General features: G+C 43.4%; 1 protein-coding gene across 2 annotated transcripts in view; it reads left to right on the plus strand.

The window, feature by feature from the left end:
* Positions 1–3,050: 3,050 nt before the first annotated feature.
* MAP3K1 (mitogen-activated protein kinase kinase kinase 1) overlaps positions 3,051–15,983 on the plus strand; it is a 274,135-nt gene continuing 261,202 nt past the window's right edge. For both annotated transcript variants that reach the window (XM_030193149.1, XM_030193151.1), the window contains exon 1: positions 3,051–3,216. The gene's annotated coding sequence lies outside the window, so the exon portion shown is untranslated. The remainder of the gene's footprint in view (positions 3,217–15,983) is intronic.

Consider the following 15,983-nt stretch of genomic DNA (forward strand, 5'->3'; position numbering starts at 1 on the left):
ATGTTTCTAGCTAGGGTAGAGAAAAAGTAATGTTTCTGGAAGTATCCATTCTTCATTGTAGAAAATAGTAAAGATAGGAACTAGATTAAACTAGGAATCATAGCCAAGTTTTCTGAGATGAAGTGAAAATAATTTTGTTTGTAATACTTATGTAAAATTGTTACCTTAAGTTATTGAAAACTTAAGGTAGTCTTCTGCAAGCGAGCACTCTGGTTAATAGCACACTGCTGGTGGAGAAGAACAAAACATCTTACAATAGCCAGCCTGACTCCCTTGGCAGTAATAAAAAGTTAGGGGATTGAGGGCATGGTGCCCCTTAAACACTGTTCTCCATTAATGTATTCCAAACCAGTCAGGCACAACATAGTATCGACTGAACACCACACACACACATAAGTGAACAGTGAAACTGGCAGCACATTAAAGGATATGAAATAATATGATAAGAAATCTGCATGGGAACTGGGGCCTTAGCCAGGTCATGGTTTCACCACCCATCCTCCCTCCCTGACCTCAGCCAAACAGCCTGATCTGTTCTGCCTTTGAAACTTGTAAAAAAATGTATGTTAGTCCAATAAAAATGGTATCACCTTATTTTCCTTTCTCTTGTTTTATTTCTATTTATTATCCAAACATGAAACATTCCGTGCAGGCACAGAGACCATGTACCTTCTAACGCCGAATCCCAAATCAATAGGCACTGGCAGTTACGAAGACCATGAAAGCTTTTTTTTTTACATTTTTTAAATTGTTTTATATATTTATTATTTTAAATAGAACCATAAGATGCCGTGTCAGAAATCACAGACAAATTCTGCCTGCACCTCCCTCCCTCTAACCTGCGCCACACTCCCCTTCCTTATACAGCTGGCATAGCCTCCTGAACCACATACTTTCAGCCGGTATGCAGTCCACTCTTCTCCCCTGGTGCATTCAGCAGTCTTATAGTGAATGTGAGCCCAGGAGAGAAAATGGCAGCTGCAGTGGGCAATTGTGCCTTGTCAGGGTTACCTGTAACTTCAGCCAGGTTCATGGCTGGCCAGGAGGCCAAAGGCAGGAGCCCAAAGAGCGGTGGTGCCAGTGGTATGCTGTGGGAACAGTGTGCGGCCTGGAGACAGAAGCAGGTGCACAAAGTGCGACGCATCGACCTGGACAAGACCAAGTCACTGCTGCTGCAGGTCACCACACCCAATCAGCTGATGGCTTCAGCCAGCTTCCTCTCCATGTCTGGCAACCTGGGCAGTGGCTTCCAGTCAATCGTGAGCAGCGACCGCGGTGCCTCATTGCCGGTTGAGCCTGAGGGTCCAGGGGTGCTATTGAGCCCTTTTCTCCTTTCTCTTTTTCTTGCTACCAGGTGCTGGGGAAGGTGGGAGGTGACAGCTCACTTGAGAGGCACCCTGCAAACTGTCCTCAATCGTTGCACTCCCCCTTGGGCTTAGGTACAAGGTAGTGCAGGGAATGAATGCATGTCTTCTTTGTTGCATGCTTTGCTGCAGTTGCTTGTTGTTTAAATGTTTTGCTTGGCTTCTGTTTGTTGGGTTTTGGGGGGGGGGTTGGGTAGTGGGGAGGGTAGGGGTTAAGGATCAAGTGACCCTGAGAGATCCAGCAGTCAGCCCAGTCTCTGCTTCCTGACTCCCATGCGGATGATCAGAAGCAAACACCAGCGCTAGAGGCTGTTAGCACCATACTAGCGCCTGCATTTGCTACCACCCCATGGTCAGAGTCCCTGAGCGCGTGAAACAATGCGCTCGCGGGCTCTGAACGCAACTAGCATGCAAATGCATGCAAAACAGGGCTCTTAGCGCAAATAGCATGCAAATGCATGCTAAACCTATTCTTCCCCAATAATCAGCGACCAGCACGCCGAAGATTGTGTCACTGGCTACAGCAAACCCTACGCCAGCTCCGAGCTGGCGTTAGGGTTTGCAAACCTTTGGGGAGGAATGGTGAGCCCTGTCCAGCATGCATTTGCATGCTAGCAGGCCCCCATTCCCCCCAACCAAGCAACCCCCCCAGGAACCAATGACCCCCCCCCCCCCAGTGACAGGGGGCTGGAGGTCCGTCAGACCTCTGGTCCCCCATGATGCCCCCCCCAGGTTCAAGGAGGGCTGGAGATCCGGTGGGTCTCCAGCCCCCCCTAACTCCCTCAGCATTTATAAGAAGTCCTTGGTGGCCCAGTGGATGACTGACCCCTCCTCAGCGACAGGGGGGGCTGGAGGTCCCTAACCTCCCAGCATTAGCAAGGGGTCCCTGGTGGTCCAGTGTCAATCCCCCTACCCCCTACCTTGAGTTAGAGGAGGGTTGTAGCCTGCCTCCATCCTCTTCCTTCGATGCCGCCTGCAAAATGGCGGCACCCAGCCCTGCCCAGTGTGTCCTTGGATGCACTGGGCGGGGCTTCACACCATATAAGGGAGAACAGCAGTGGGGGGGCTTTTGATCATCTGTCAGTCAACTGCCACTCCTCTCCAGATAGGTTGCATGTGGGTTGGGTCCAAGCTACATTGTCTATAAACACAGTAGTAAAAATTTTAGAGCACTCTACTACTGGTTGCTAAATGTGTCCCCCCACCTCCCCCAGCTATTTGGATACTGTGAGAAAGGGTTAAGTGGTTAGCAGGGCGGCTTGACTGACTCTCCCCCACTGCAGTTCTCCAGGGGCTTTGAAGTTTTGAATTTGCTGTGCTCTGGAAGACCCCCGTACCCGACAGGATTGCAGTTTCAGAGCAGATTTCTGTAGAAACCCCACTTCATTCATTTTGTCTTCAACTATTCGATTGTACTTTTACGCTGATTGCTTTTTATTGTGAAGCAGAAACAACAAACGAGCTTCTAAACACTCACTCTGACAGTTTACTCGGTAATACTTTGTAAACTTTTTTTTTTTCGTGGCAAATTTGTTTCAGTTTGCTGTTCTAGCGCGGAACTGGTTCTCCAGTTTTTTTTTTTTTTGTAATCTACTAGTGGCATTTATCCCTCCCCCATTCCCACGAGTTACTGAGCATAATAACTGTGTGTCGTCTCGGATTCCTAGTCTGCAGCGGCTTCTGCAGTCTTGCAGCAGCTCATAGAGGAGGACAGGCACTGTTTCTCAGTTGGAGAGAGACGTGGATCTCCGATCCTGTGTGTGATCTGCTTCTTCCGGGATGATAAAAGGCGCTGCTGGGTGTCCTGTTGATTTCCCAGTTTTCCCTGCACCTGAGGGGCACCTGAGGCACGGTATGACTATATTTAAGTAGCCAGGTCGACCGGAAACTTTTTTTTTTTTAATGGACAACTTGCTTTCTTGATGTAATTGTTGTTGATTGTGGCTTCCAGCCTCGGTTGAAATGTCGAATGAGTTCTTATCTCAATGCTCGGTTTGCTCGCCGCCGGTTAGTTGTGTATGATGATTCCTTCTCAGAATAATTAGGGTAATAATTTGTTTTAAAGCATGTTGGCTTCAAGAAAAACAGTTTATGCCTTTTAAAAAAACTCTGTTGGTACTTCCTGTAGTCAGACCATATGTGTGTGTTTTTCTTTCTTAAGTCTGATTAAGGTCAGCAAAAAAATGTGACAGAAAAACGAGGTGGGTGATGTAGTTAGACGAGAAGTGGCACTATGCCTTGGAAGCACAAGCGATATTAGATCTTTTTTTTTAATATATATATATATATAGTTCTTTACCTTGTGATGCTCAGCATTCCCCCTACTTCCTCAAACTGTAAAACATCTGAATGGAAAACAAAGAGCATAGGGAAGTAGTGGAGCAAAAACGGACAGGTTAGGAGTCGTTTGGTGTGACAAGATTCATCTGTCATTGGTAGCCATGAATTTCAATATTGAGTGTGTGGCTGTTTCTACAGTAAAATGAACAGGTTTGGAGTCGTTTAGAGGGACAATGTTCATCCTATCACTGGTAGCCATGAATTTCATATTGAGTATATGTGTTTCTACAGTTAGCATGTGATCTAAGTTTGTTTTGGTAACTGTAGTTTTGGAGATGGGAAACCTGCAGTATTGTACATTGTATTATTATTTTTTTAATGACCTTTTCAACACTCAGAATTTTTGCCAAATTGTCATTTTTTGAAAACACAAATCAAGTTCTTTTGCCTCTGTCCGGTTTTGTGATGAGGGAGAATTACTGTATGAAATTGTCTACAAAAACACTGGAGTAGTCTCTGTGCAAATTGATATGAACTTAACTGTCTTGGCTCCACCTTTGTATAAGTGGCACAAATTCAAAAGAACATATTTTGATAAATGTATGTGGGGTAATAATTGTCACAGTTAGCACCAACTGTTTTAAAATTGTGAAAATTGGATGGGTATAATGTCCTAATAAGGCACTATATATTATACAGTGAAATTAATATTCCCAAGTAGCTATTTATAATATTGAGTTTTGAATCTAGTGAAACATCCTTTACACACACACACATACCTACACTTTAAGGGGGGGGGGGGGGGAAACAGCCAAGAAAACTTACGTGATCCAAAGTGTGAATTTTGAGGGAATGTATCACTTTTTGAAATTTAAGATTAAAAAAATGAATATCTGGGTAAATTTGTAATGAGGATTTTGTAAATAGAGTGCAGGTTGTACTAAGCCACTATTCTATTCTAGTGAAATTAAAAGATATTAGACCATGAGAGATCAGTGCTCTGAGTGATTTATTAAAAAGCATTAATATTTAAACATGTTCTTTGTTTTGGGGAGTGGGAGGACCATGGTTTTCTGCTTCAGCTTCAAGCTCAGTAAGGACTCGGGATTTAGCCTGGGAGCTGATGCCATAAAATGTGGGCTGCTCCCCTCCCCAGTCATTGCAGATACAGTCCTCGGCTGGGGGCCAAACATCTGTGCTCATGAATCCTGCAATTATCGACCATAAACCTGGCTATTAGATCTCGTTATTGTGAGATCACTGAGACTGCATCCTCTTTCTTCAGTGACTATAGGGCACAATCTCTGCAGTATCTCTGGCTGGTTTATAGAATGGAAAACTCGATTGGGCATTGGGCCCAGGTCCTCTGCATGCCCCCAGCACCGCCAGTGGACCAGTCTTGTATGCATAACAACTGTCAAGTACAGCTGACCTAATAATTTCTGGGATACCCAATGGGCCTGTGATACTGAATTGTTATGACAGCTGTTGTACCTCTTTCCTGTAGTTTTAAGGGTTGAGTTTGAATTTCTAAGGATGGATTTGATTTTCAGTATAGGGTTCATTTTCTAAAGGAGGGAATATATATTATTTTTGTTCCCTTTTGCATTTATTCTTTAGAATGTGTTTTAGGAATAGTGTGTTTTGCAGTAGTTCAGACAACACATTGAGTTTGTGTGCATAACCGCTACCTTGTTGCAGACAGATGATTCTAGCTGTGCTGTGGCTTAACATATTTTCTTAAGATGTTCCAGAACGCACATCCAAGCGTTGTCTGGCATATAGTGAAAAAGGTCAAAGCAGAAATAGTTGTACGAAGGTATACTATCACTTCAGTGCACATGAACACTGCTAACACGTGTTACTAGTAGCTAGGCCCCACTATATAAAATGGGACTGTGGTAATATAGCACAGTTAATGGCATTAGCATATGCTAATGTGGTAGCACACATTAATAAATCTAGCTATCAAACATGCCAAAAAAAGTATAACATTATTTCCTTTATAACCTTCCCCTCCAATTCCTAATTTTTTTTTGAGAGAAAAGTTACCCACGCCTGGTAATATAACACTATTGTGTCTGTTATTTGAGCTAGTCTACACAGAAAAATATCACACTTCTTCACACAATGCACAACAATGGTCTTGATAAATTGTCATTAACTCTAGGAGCCAGCCACAAAACTTTGGAGCCAGTGGCTGAGACTTCTCTTGTTTCTCCTTCTCTACCCCTCCAAAGTGTCACCAGTGAACATTTTTGTTGGGGGGGGGGGGGGGATACCTTCACAGATCAGCAGTAGCTCTTTCAGAAACTGATTTCATTTCCTAAGGCTCCATTTTCCTATTCTGCGTCTGTGGGCAAAGAAACTTTAGTAAGTCTCAGACCCTTAGCCACTGCAAATCACTGGCAGAAACCAGCAGTCTGCCTACCCAAAGCATACTATACTGTCAGCTGTGTGATAGCACCACCTTGATAGATTGCCTCTCTGCTTCACAAATCACCTCTGACCTGAGGGCCCTAGGCAGGCAATCGAGGAGGAGTGGCCTCGTGGTTAGGGTGGTGGACTTTGGTCCTGAGGAACTGAGTTTGATTCCCACTTCAGGCACAGGCAGCTCCTTGTGACTCTGGGCAAGTCACTTAACCCTCCATTGCCCCATGTAAGCCGCATTGAGCCTGCCATGAGTGGGAAAGCACGGGGTACAAATGTAACAAAAATACATTCTGAAAGAAGTGGAAATATTTATTGGCGTTTCAATACACAGTGCTGTGTGGACTATAGTGAGGATTTTAAATTTTATCCATCAAACTATTGGCAGCCCATGTAGAGTTTGTAAGAATGGTATAATGTAAACAAAATGGTTAGCACCCAGCAGCAGACTGCTGCATTTTGTGCTACCTATAATGGTCTCAACATTTGATTCTGGGAGGCCCAAGAACAAACTAGCAGGTGAAAGCCTGGCTCTTCTCCCAAGCCTTTAATACATATGGGGAGGGGGTTCTATATATGGCACCAAAAAGTACCACTGAGGGATACTTTTACCAAGCTGCAGTAAAAGGGGGCCTGCGTTGACGCATGTTTTTGACGCCCGCTGAGGCCCCCTTTTACCGCAGCGGGTAAAAAGCTTTCTTTTTTTAAAGAAATGGCTGTTCGGCAAGTGAACCACTTGCTGTGCGGTCATTTCGGGGGGAGCACTTACCACCACCCATTGAGGTTGCGGTACGGGCTCCCACCCTTGAATCAACTCTTAAATCTCTCTGGTTCTGATGAACAGAAGTAAGGGAAACACATCAATTAAGTTTGCACATGTTCAATATGACTAATATTTAGTACAAGTATTAATTTACAACATTGTCAGGCGCTTTGACCTGGCATCCTGCGACTCTTGCAGCTAATGGCTTATATGGTGTGTTACCAGGTCATGGGTTGATAACTGTTTCTCCTGCAGGATTTTTGCCCACAGGTTCCCATTTGGGAAACTGTGTTTGGGGGGGGGGGGGGGGGGGGGGGTATTAAAAAAAAGGGTCTTAGCCCTGTGGGAGTTATGAAATGCTGACTGACCTGCCTAGCAACAGATGCCTACTATATCCCCATGTAATACAGCAGAACCCAGACAAGTTTGAATCTCTTATTTAACTTCCTGTTTGCTTCTTGGGTTCAGGCCTGTGGTCAGTATTCATGTTTCTAGCCTTCAGCCTGACTGGTGGCTTAACTGTTCTAATTTTGCTGCTGCTTTCTTGCATGTTATCTCCCTTGGATGAGATCTCTCTGACTTTGACTGTATTTTTTTACCTTAAGGGACTCTCTTACCAAACAGCTGTAAAAATTGGCCTTAATATGCCCTTATGTGGATCTTTCCTGTGCATTAAGACCGTTTTTACTGTTGGTGTAACATTTTCCTATTAATTGCCACACTCTAATTTTTCCCATTAGCGTGTGAGCTCCTACCGCCACCTATTTTTGTAGGTGGTCGGGACTCGTGCACTAAACTTGCACTAATTGGTTAGTGTGTGTTAATGCCATGCACTGATGTGAACAGATCATGCCCACTCTCCACCCCTGACCTGTGCCCAGCATTAAAAAAATGTTTAGCGCATGTGTAGCACATGTACCTCCCCCAAATTACTATGGGATGCTTCAGTACGCCCCGCAGTAAGCCATTTTATTTCCTGTGGTAAGCACCCATGTGCTTACCGCAGCTTTGTAGAAGGGCCCTCAAGTTTGGTCTTGTCTCACTAGCTTTCCAGTTACTTGCCTGCTACTGCCCTAGCTAAAGGTTTCATAGGCGCTTTCACTTTTGCTATGATATACGAAAATAAAGACTGGAAATATAAGCAGACATCTAAGACATATGAACTCTACATTGCCGTTTCTGACTCCTCTTTATGACACTTCTGTATTACATATATTGGATCAAAGTTTACCAGCAAGTTTTGCCTTCTGGTGATGGAAGACCATGTCCAGTCACATCCGCAGGGAGTATCCTTGACCTCTGGATATTGAGGCGGGATTCGCGGTGATCAGTCAAACAGAGGGATCACAGGGATGGCACTATAAAACAAAGGGTTCTTCTACGTTTAACGTACCTGATGGAGATTGACGGTACATGAGTTCAGTAAAAGCATGCCAAGGTAGCCTTTTCTTCTCCACAATGAATATGCATGAGAGGAGGCAGTGTATGTAAATCAATCTCATGCATATTCATTGTGGATATCCTGAACACTTGACTGTCTGGGGCAGGGGCAGAATTAGGGGTGGGTAAACAGGGCAATTGCCCTGGGCCCCCATGTTAGAGGGCACCAAACCTGCCTGAAGTTGAAAGATGGACACCCTGTAAGCAAGCTTTGGGACCCCCTCTCTAGCATCTGCCCTGGGCCCCATCGTGTCTAGCACCGTCCCTGGTCTAGGGTTCCTCCAGGACTGGTTTGGGTATCACTGCTGTACGTATTCTTTTGCTTCTGTGAGAGGTCATTGGCTGATTGAGGTAAAAGTACCTGTCTAGTTGGAAAATGAAATTCTCCTAATTTGAATAATTTCCTTTGTAATGTGCAGTGTATAAACTGATGCCTCAGATGTGTGGAATGTGAATGGAATGGTCCTTCTTGCTCTGTTTAAGGGAATGATGGCACAAAAAGGTGTGTAGTGCATCTGAAGACTCTCTTCCAGAGCTAGAAAAATCCCTGGTGACTTCACCTGTGTCCAAGAGAGGAAATGCTGCTGGCCATCAAAGAAGAGGGGATAGTGGCAGAGAGGTTGGACATAAGGTGTGGGGGAAGGGGAAGCAAGCCAAAGCAAAACCACACAGAACTAAACAAAAAAAAAAAACAACTAGTAAAATGACATTTTCTTCCCTTGGGTTCCTGTATTTGGGGCCGGCATTCAAGTTTTTTTTTTCCACATCTGTTTTGTTTTTCAAACATTGCGTGTACGTATGATCATTTTCGCATCCTTGTAATTCATAAGATTTTATGATTAGAAATGAGCTGTACAATTTTGTCTTTCTGCTGTTTCCCTGTAGAATTCTGCTAAGCTGGCTTGCATAAGTAGTTTGGAGCACACTAAAATGAGGAAGAGAATGACTGAAGTCTGGGCAAGCATTTTTTTTACTGCGTGTCCTTACATAGTAAATGACGGCAGAAAAAGACCTGCACGGTCCATCCAGTCTGCCCAACAAGATAAACTCATATGTGCTACTTTTTGTGTATACCTTACCTTTATTTGTATCTGTCATTTTCAGGGCACAGACCGTAGAAGTCTGCCCAGCACTAGCCCCGCCTCCCACCACCGGCTCTGCCACCCAATCTTGGCTAAGCTTCTGAGGATCCATTCCTTCTGAACAGGATTCCTTTATGTTTATCCCACGCATGTTTGAATTCCGTTATCGTTTTCATCTCCACCACCTCCCGCGGGAGGGCATTTCAAGCATCCACCACTCTCTCCGTGAAAAAATACTTCCTGACATTTTTCTTGAGTCTGCCCCCCTTCAATCTCATTTCATGTCCTCTAGTTCTACCGCCTTCCCATCTACGGAAAAGGTTCGTTTGCGGACTAATACCTTTCAAAGTTTCTATGGGAATATGCTCGAGTGAGCTTTTGCCATCACATTTATAAGCGTTGCCGGCAGGAGAGTGACACTACATCTGCCAAGATATATGATACTCTTGGGTCCTTTTACAAAGCTGTGGTAGAAAGTGGCCTTAGCACGCCCTTACACGGCTCATTTCTACCGCAACTGGAAAACGGCCAATTTTCTATTTTCTGAATTAATGTCCACGTGCTAATGTTGCCATTAGCGTATGGGCCATTAACAAAACTTAGTGTGCGAGTCCTTACTGCCACCTCTTTTGTAGGTGCATGCAAATACGTGCAGCAGTGCTGGCATGCTAACAGCGCAGAAATGCAACACTAACCGCCCCCAGATACACAACCTCGACCAAAAAATACAAAATATTTTTTAGCGTGTGGGTAGCACGTGCACACTTAAAATTTAGCATGAGATTCCTCAGTGTGCCTTGTGATAATTCCTTTTAATCATGCATTAGTGCCTACTGCAACTTAGTAAAAGGACCCCTTTATGAGTTGGAGCAAGCAGTTTTGAGCCAGGGTCGGTTTAAAAATCTACATATAAAGTTTACAAAGTTTTTCTGTGATATAGAGTGCTTCTGAAATGCATTCTTTTTAAAACTTAAATTTTTTTGTGGATTCTTTTTATTATCCCCCCCCCCCCCCCCCCACCATGGAAGAGGTGCGTTCCAAAACCTATTAAGTATGAAAAACTGTTTTCTGGATAAATGCAATAATTCTAGCCAACATAATCACCTCTTCAATCAAATAACATTTTTCTGCCTACCAGAGTTTGCAAGTTCTGAACATAGGTGGATTGAGATTGGTGTACACATTTTGCAGGGCAGCAGGGGGAGAGGATTTCCCCAGGAGAGTGTTGGAAATTGCACTCAACAGGGAAGAAATTAACTGGTGTGTTTGTCACATATCTCCCCCCCCCCCCCCAAATCCTTCAGACTAATTACTGGAGATAGGGAGTATGTAGTAAGTATATCTAATACCTGGTGAGTAAGTCCTGGAAAGATTTTCAGATCTCTGGTAAACATTTTCAGATCTCTGGTAAACATAAAGTAATCCTGAAAACGACTACCTAGCTAACCTGTGGGCGGAAATCTTCAGGATTCATATGGGGCAATTTGTCATGACGGGGGCATATGAACTAGATGTTACTCAAATACTGGATGTCTGTATTTTTTTGCTATGGAAGGAAAGTTGTGCAAAGGTTCGTAGACAAACATATTTTCAAAGCTCTTAGACTTATAAAGTTACATGGTAATCGATGGAACTTTGTAAGTCTAAGTCCTTTGAAAATGAACCCCACAGTGTCACACTTGCTGTAGTGTGGAAAGTATTTCATATTTGTATTTCTTCAGAGGAAAAAAGTCAGTGTGTAAAATAAAAGATGATGTTCACACTTGGATAGATTTCATATTTAATAAATGCTAATACATTTAAAACAAAATGCAGAGTACAGTGAGACACCTTAGAAGCTTTATTAGTAAGCTTTGACATTGAAAATGCTTATGATACTGTTTCACGGGAGTATCTTTGTGAAGTTCTGGAACATTTTTGTTTTGCAAGCTAGGTACAGCTACTGTATGAGGGTTCTACAGCTTGGGTGCCAGTAAATGAGGTCCTCTCATCTGTCTTGACGTGTACTCTGTTGGACTTCCAAGGGTGCCCTTTTTCCCTTTCATTGTTCATCCTCAGAATAGAACTGTTGGCTTTGATGCTCATGCATGATCCAGCTTTTCAGGGTATTCTAGTGGGTATTCTGACAATTTTGCTTGTAGAGCTTACTGCCCTTAGAACCTCTTTGTCATGTATGCTTCAACATCTGCAGGCTCATGCTGAGATTTCTGGACTTCACGTAAATTGTGACAAATTCGAGGCTGTAGTTTGAAGGACGAATATGAGTGCCAATGGGAGGGACCTTTTCTACTCTGTTGGGTAGGTGATTGTATGAAGTATTTAGACTTAATGATTCCATGTCATTTGTCTCAGTTGTAGTCTGTAAATGTGACACCTATTTTGTGAGCAATGCAGGGACTCTTTCAGAAATGGCAAGCAATGCCCATTTCAGTGTGGGGAAGAGCTTGTATTACTAAAATGATTTTCCTTCCGAAATGGTTTTATCCCTTGCAGCATTTGCCACTCATTCTGAAGCATCGAGATATTAAATTAAAACATCTTATTCTACAGACTTTTCTTTGGGATGGGAAGAAGGCCAGGATGGGCATGAATTTGTTGTAGGTACCAAAGAAGGAGGATGGTTTGTAGCTGCCTGACCTGAAGGTTTATTGTATAGCTTGTCAACTGCGATTATGCACGAGACTGGATATTTGGAAATTCAGAGTTTGGTGATACAGGATACTGACCTTTCTATGGTGACCCAATTGTTAGAAGATGATGAGGTGACTTTGCTGGAATATGCTTCCATAAAGTCTTCTTATGGATTACTTGCCCAGGATTGTTATCTTTATAAAAAAGATAAGACATTATGTGCACATTTTAATCTTTGCCCATAGAACAGATTTGGTGTTTGACAAGAAATAGGGAGGTAGCAAGGATTTAGGGGATTCCCATCTGAGCGAGCTGTGTGAAAGTAGGAATTTGGGGAATCCTATGTTGATGAAGATTGTCACAGGAGTCTCCATGGAGGAGTAGGTTTGGTAGAGAGCAGTCAGCTAAGAGAGTTACATTTTAAGTTTCTTAATCGCTTATATATATATCCATCCCTTTGGAGCTTGCAAGATGGGGGCTTCCTACAAATGGAGGTTGTCTTAAATGTGACCATCCAAAAGGTACTTTTAAGGATTGTGTAGGAGTGTCTGAATACACTTGGTTTTTGGACTGCTTTATGGGATCACCTAGGGCTGATGTGTAGGCAGCAACTGTGCATGACTCCTCGTGGGAGTTCGTTGGATAAGGTGAATGATGTGACGAAGGAATGCAAGTCTTAACTTTATTTTTATCCAATGCTTGTTTGATTGCGAATAGATATATTTTGCTGCAATGGATAACAAATCACCCCCCAACGGTTATCCTATGGAGAAATTAAATGCATGAGTTATTGCAGATGGAAATAATGTCTGTGGAAACTGCTGGTACACTATTTAAGAAGCATTTTCTCAAGACATGAGACTCCTTACTTGGGTACCCTAATGATGCGAGTCTGGTCTGCTCTGCTCTGTTAAATAATTTTAAAGGTTTAATGAGCTGGTTGCTGTTTGTGTGTGTGGGAGGGGGGGTGGCACTTTTTGACTGTAATGATGGAATTTAATAGCAAGGGAGTGGAATGAAAAATACAAAAATCTGTTACTGTATAGGAAAACTGCATAGTGTGTTGATGTTGATGTACAGTTGTTATTCTATCTGTTGTGGCTTTAACAATAAAGATATTTTCAACCCTTCCCCCCCCCCCCCCCAAAAAAAAAGTACAGAAAAGCTAATCTGGAAGGTGAAAATGTGACTACTTTGTTACATCCCCAGTAGTTAGCTCTGTGTGGTTTTACACATAGGTATCAGATTCCAGGCATTTTTGAATGATATCCCAGTTTCAGTAATAGCAGCCAAAACTGAGCAAGGTTTTGAACAAGCTTGAAAGATATCAGTAACGTTGTATATTAACCTTGTGAGAAGACCTCTGTAAAACAGGATCCATTGCAAAGTAGTGTTTAGAAAGCTTAGGTCTGATTTCTAAGGTTGAAACCTCTGTCGGGGGGGGGGGGGGGGGGGAGAGGATGCTTAGTAAATATGGCTCTATATTTGGCATATTCATCATTTGAAGTGTATCTTGTGGTAGCAATGGGAAGCACAAAGTACAGTGATTGATCCCTCCTTAAAACAAGCATGCATATAATACCTATTTTTATAGCACTACTGGATGTATAAATGACCTAGAGATGGGAATAACTAGTGAGGTAATTAAATTCGCCGATGACACAAAATTATTCAGGGTCGTCAAGTCGCAGGAGGAATGTGAACGATTACAGGAGGACCTTGCGAGACTGGGAGAATGGGCGTGCAAGTGGCAGATGAAGTTCAATGTTGACAAGTGCAAAGTGATGCATGTGGGTAAGAGGAACCCGAATTATAGCTACGTCTTGCAAGGTTCCGCGTTAGGAGTTACGGATCAAGAAAGGGATCTGGGTGTCGTCGTCGATGATACGCTGAAACCTTCTGCTCAGTGTGCTGCTGCGGCTAGGAAAGCGAATAGAATGTTGGGTGTTATTAAGAAGGGTATGGAGTCCAGGTGTGCGGATGTTATAATGCCGTTGTATCGCTCCATGGTGCGACCGCACCTGGAGTATTGTGTTCAGTACTGGTCTCCGTATCTCAAAAAAGATATAGTAGAATTGGAAAAGGTACAGCGAAGGGCGACGAAAATGATAGTGGGGATGGGACGACTTTCCTATGAAGAGAGGCTGAGAAGGCTAGGGCTTTTCAGCTTGGAGAAGAGACGGCTGAGGGGAGATATGATAGAAGTGTATAAAATAATGAGTGGAATGGATCGGGTGGATGTGAAGCGACTGTTCACGCTATCCAAAAATACTAGGACTAGAGGGCATGAGTTGAAGCTACAGTGTGGTAAATTTAAAACGAATCGGAGAAAATTTTTCTTCACCCAACGTGTAATTAGACTCTGGAATTCATTGCCGGAGAACGTGGTACGGGCGGTTAGCTTGACGGAGTTTAAAAAGGGGTTAGATAGATTCCTAAAGGACAAGTCCATAGACCGCTATTAAATGGACTGGAAAAATTCCTCATTTTTAGGTATAACTTGTCTGGAATGTTTTTACGTTTGGGGAGCGTGCCAGGTGCCCTTGACCTGGATTGGCCACTGTCGGTGACAGGATGCTGGGCTAGATGGACCTTTGGTCTTTCCCAGTATGGCACTACTTATGTACTTATGTACTTATGTACTTATGTATGCAGTGCTGTGCAATAGGCATTCAGGTACAATAGGTCCCCTGCCCCAAAAAGCTTACAGTCTGAGGAGCTGATGCACAAAAGTCCCCATCCCCATAAAGTACAGCTCACTATTTCCACCTCAGTAAAAATTACTGAGTTATAAATAGCGAGCAATGTGTAGAAATAGCCGCACATGTGCAGAACAGTCAATTGCTCAGTGTGGCTGCTCAGTGCCTGATCAGTGTGCTACCCACGGCTTTCGTACACGCATTCAAGCTGCGTGTATGAAAGCCATAGCTAGCTTTTTTTTCCCCAAACCTTTTTGATTTGTCCTTCCTCTAATGGCAGGTGCTGAGGATAAGCCGCTCAGGTCAGCTTGACTGTTGTTTTTAGTGATCGCTGCCCAAAAACGAGGGCACATTACGGGCATTGCCAACAGGCTACACAAGTCAAGGGGAGGTGGGGGGTTGTCTTCCCTTTCGAAAGAGGCACACGAAAAGCAAGCTTAAGGCTGGCGTGACACGTGTGCTCTTGCCTGTGGCTGCTTTGCTGAAGCTGCTGTCAGCCGGCTTTCCATGTGTGCTGGGAGTAGGGAAGGCTTGGTAGTTCATACATGCCAATTGACCCTGGCCCAGTTTCATCTGATGTCTTGGCTACATTTTGCTCCACCACACTGCCTGTGTATTTCTGATCTGCCTCGCCAAGAAGCTACACTATGACTACTCCAGACCTCCCCAAAAATTTCCCCTGGAAAAGGTAGGCGGGCCTTTCTGTGCATTGCTCGTAAATGGCTGTACATCCCTTGGAATGCACATTTGAATACTGATCTGCTGATTTACATAAATTAATTTATTTTATTTATTTATTTATTGTTCACTTATTTCCCACATTTTCCCACTCATGCAGGCACAATGTGGCTTACAAACATTAAATAAAATACAGAATAGGAAACATAAATTAACATGTGATTCCCAGTGTCTTCTGCTGCAAATGGTAAAAAGCCTGTAGAGCCCTTATGTGCATTTCCCTGTTGAATAACGTGCTTGCTAAACTGGCTGGCCCGGTAAGTTTTACTGATTGCCACAAGGGATTAAGTGGCATTTGACCCCTGCCTTCCCTGCAGCTGTTTGTTGCTTTAACTTCCCCATGAAGCTTACAGACTCTCTGATTAAAAAAAAAATGTATTTGTAGGAGCAAGGAAGAGTATTTTTTTTCTTTAGTTCTTTTGTTTGTTTTTATGACAGTTTTTATATTTTGTTGTTTTTGCTTCCTTTCTCTTCCCCTTTCCCTCCCCAGTTTCAGCTGCTTTACTGACTCTGGCCCACTTTCAGCAGTTCTTCTGCTTGGGCCTGGTCTAACTGC

This window comes from Microcaecilia unicolor, chromosome 2 (genome assembly GCF_901765095.1).
Source record: "Microcaecilia unicolor chromosome 2, aMicUni1.1, whole genome shotgun sequence".
NCBI lineage: Eukaryota > Metazoa > Chordata > Amphibia > Gymnophiona > Siphonopidae > Microcaecilia > Microcaecilia unicolor.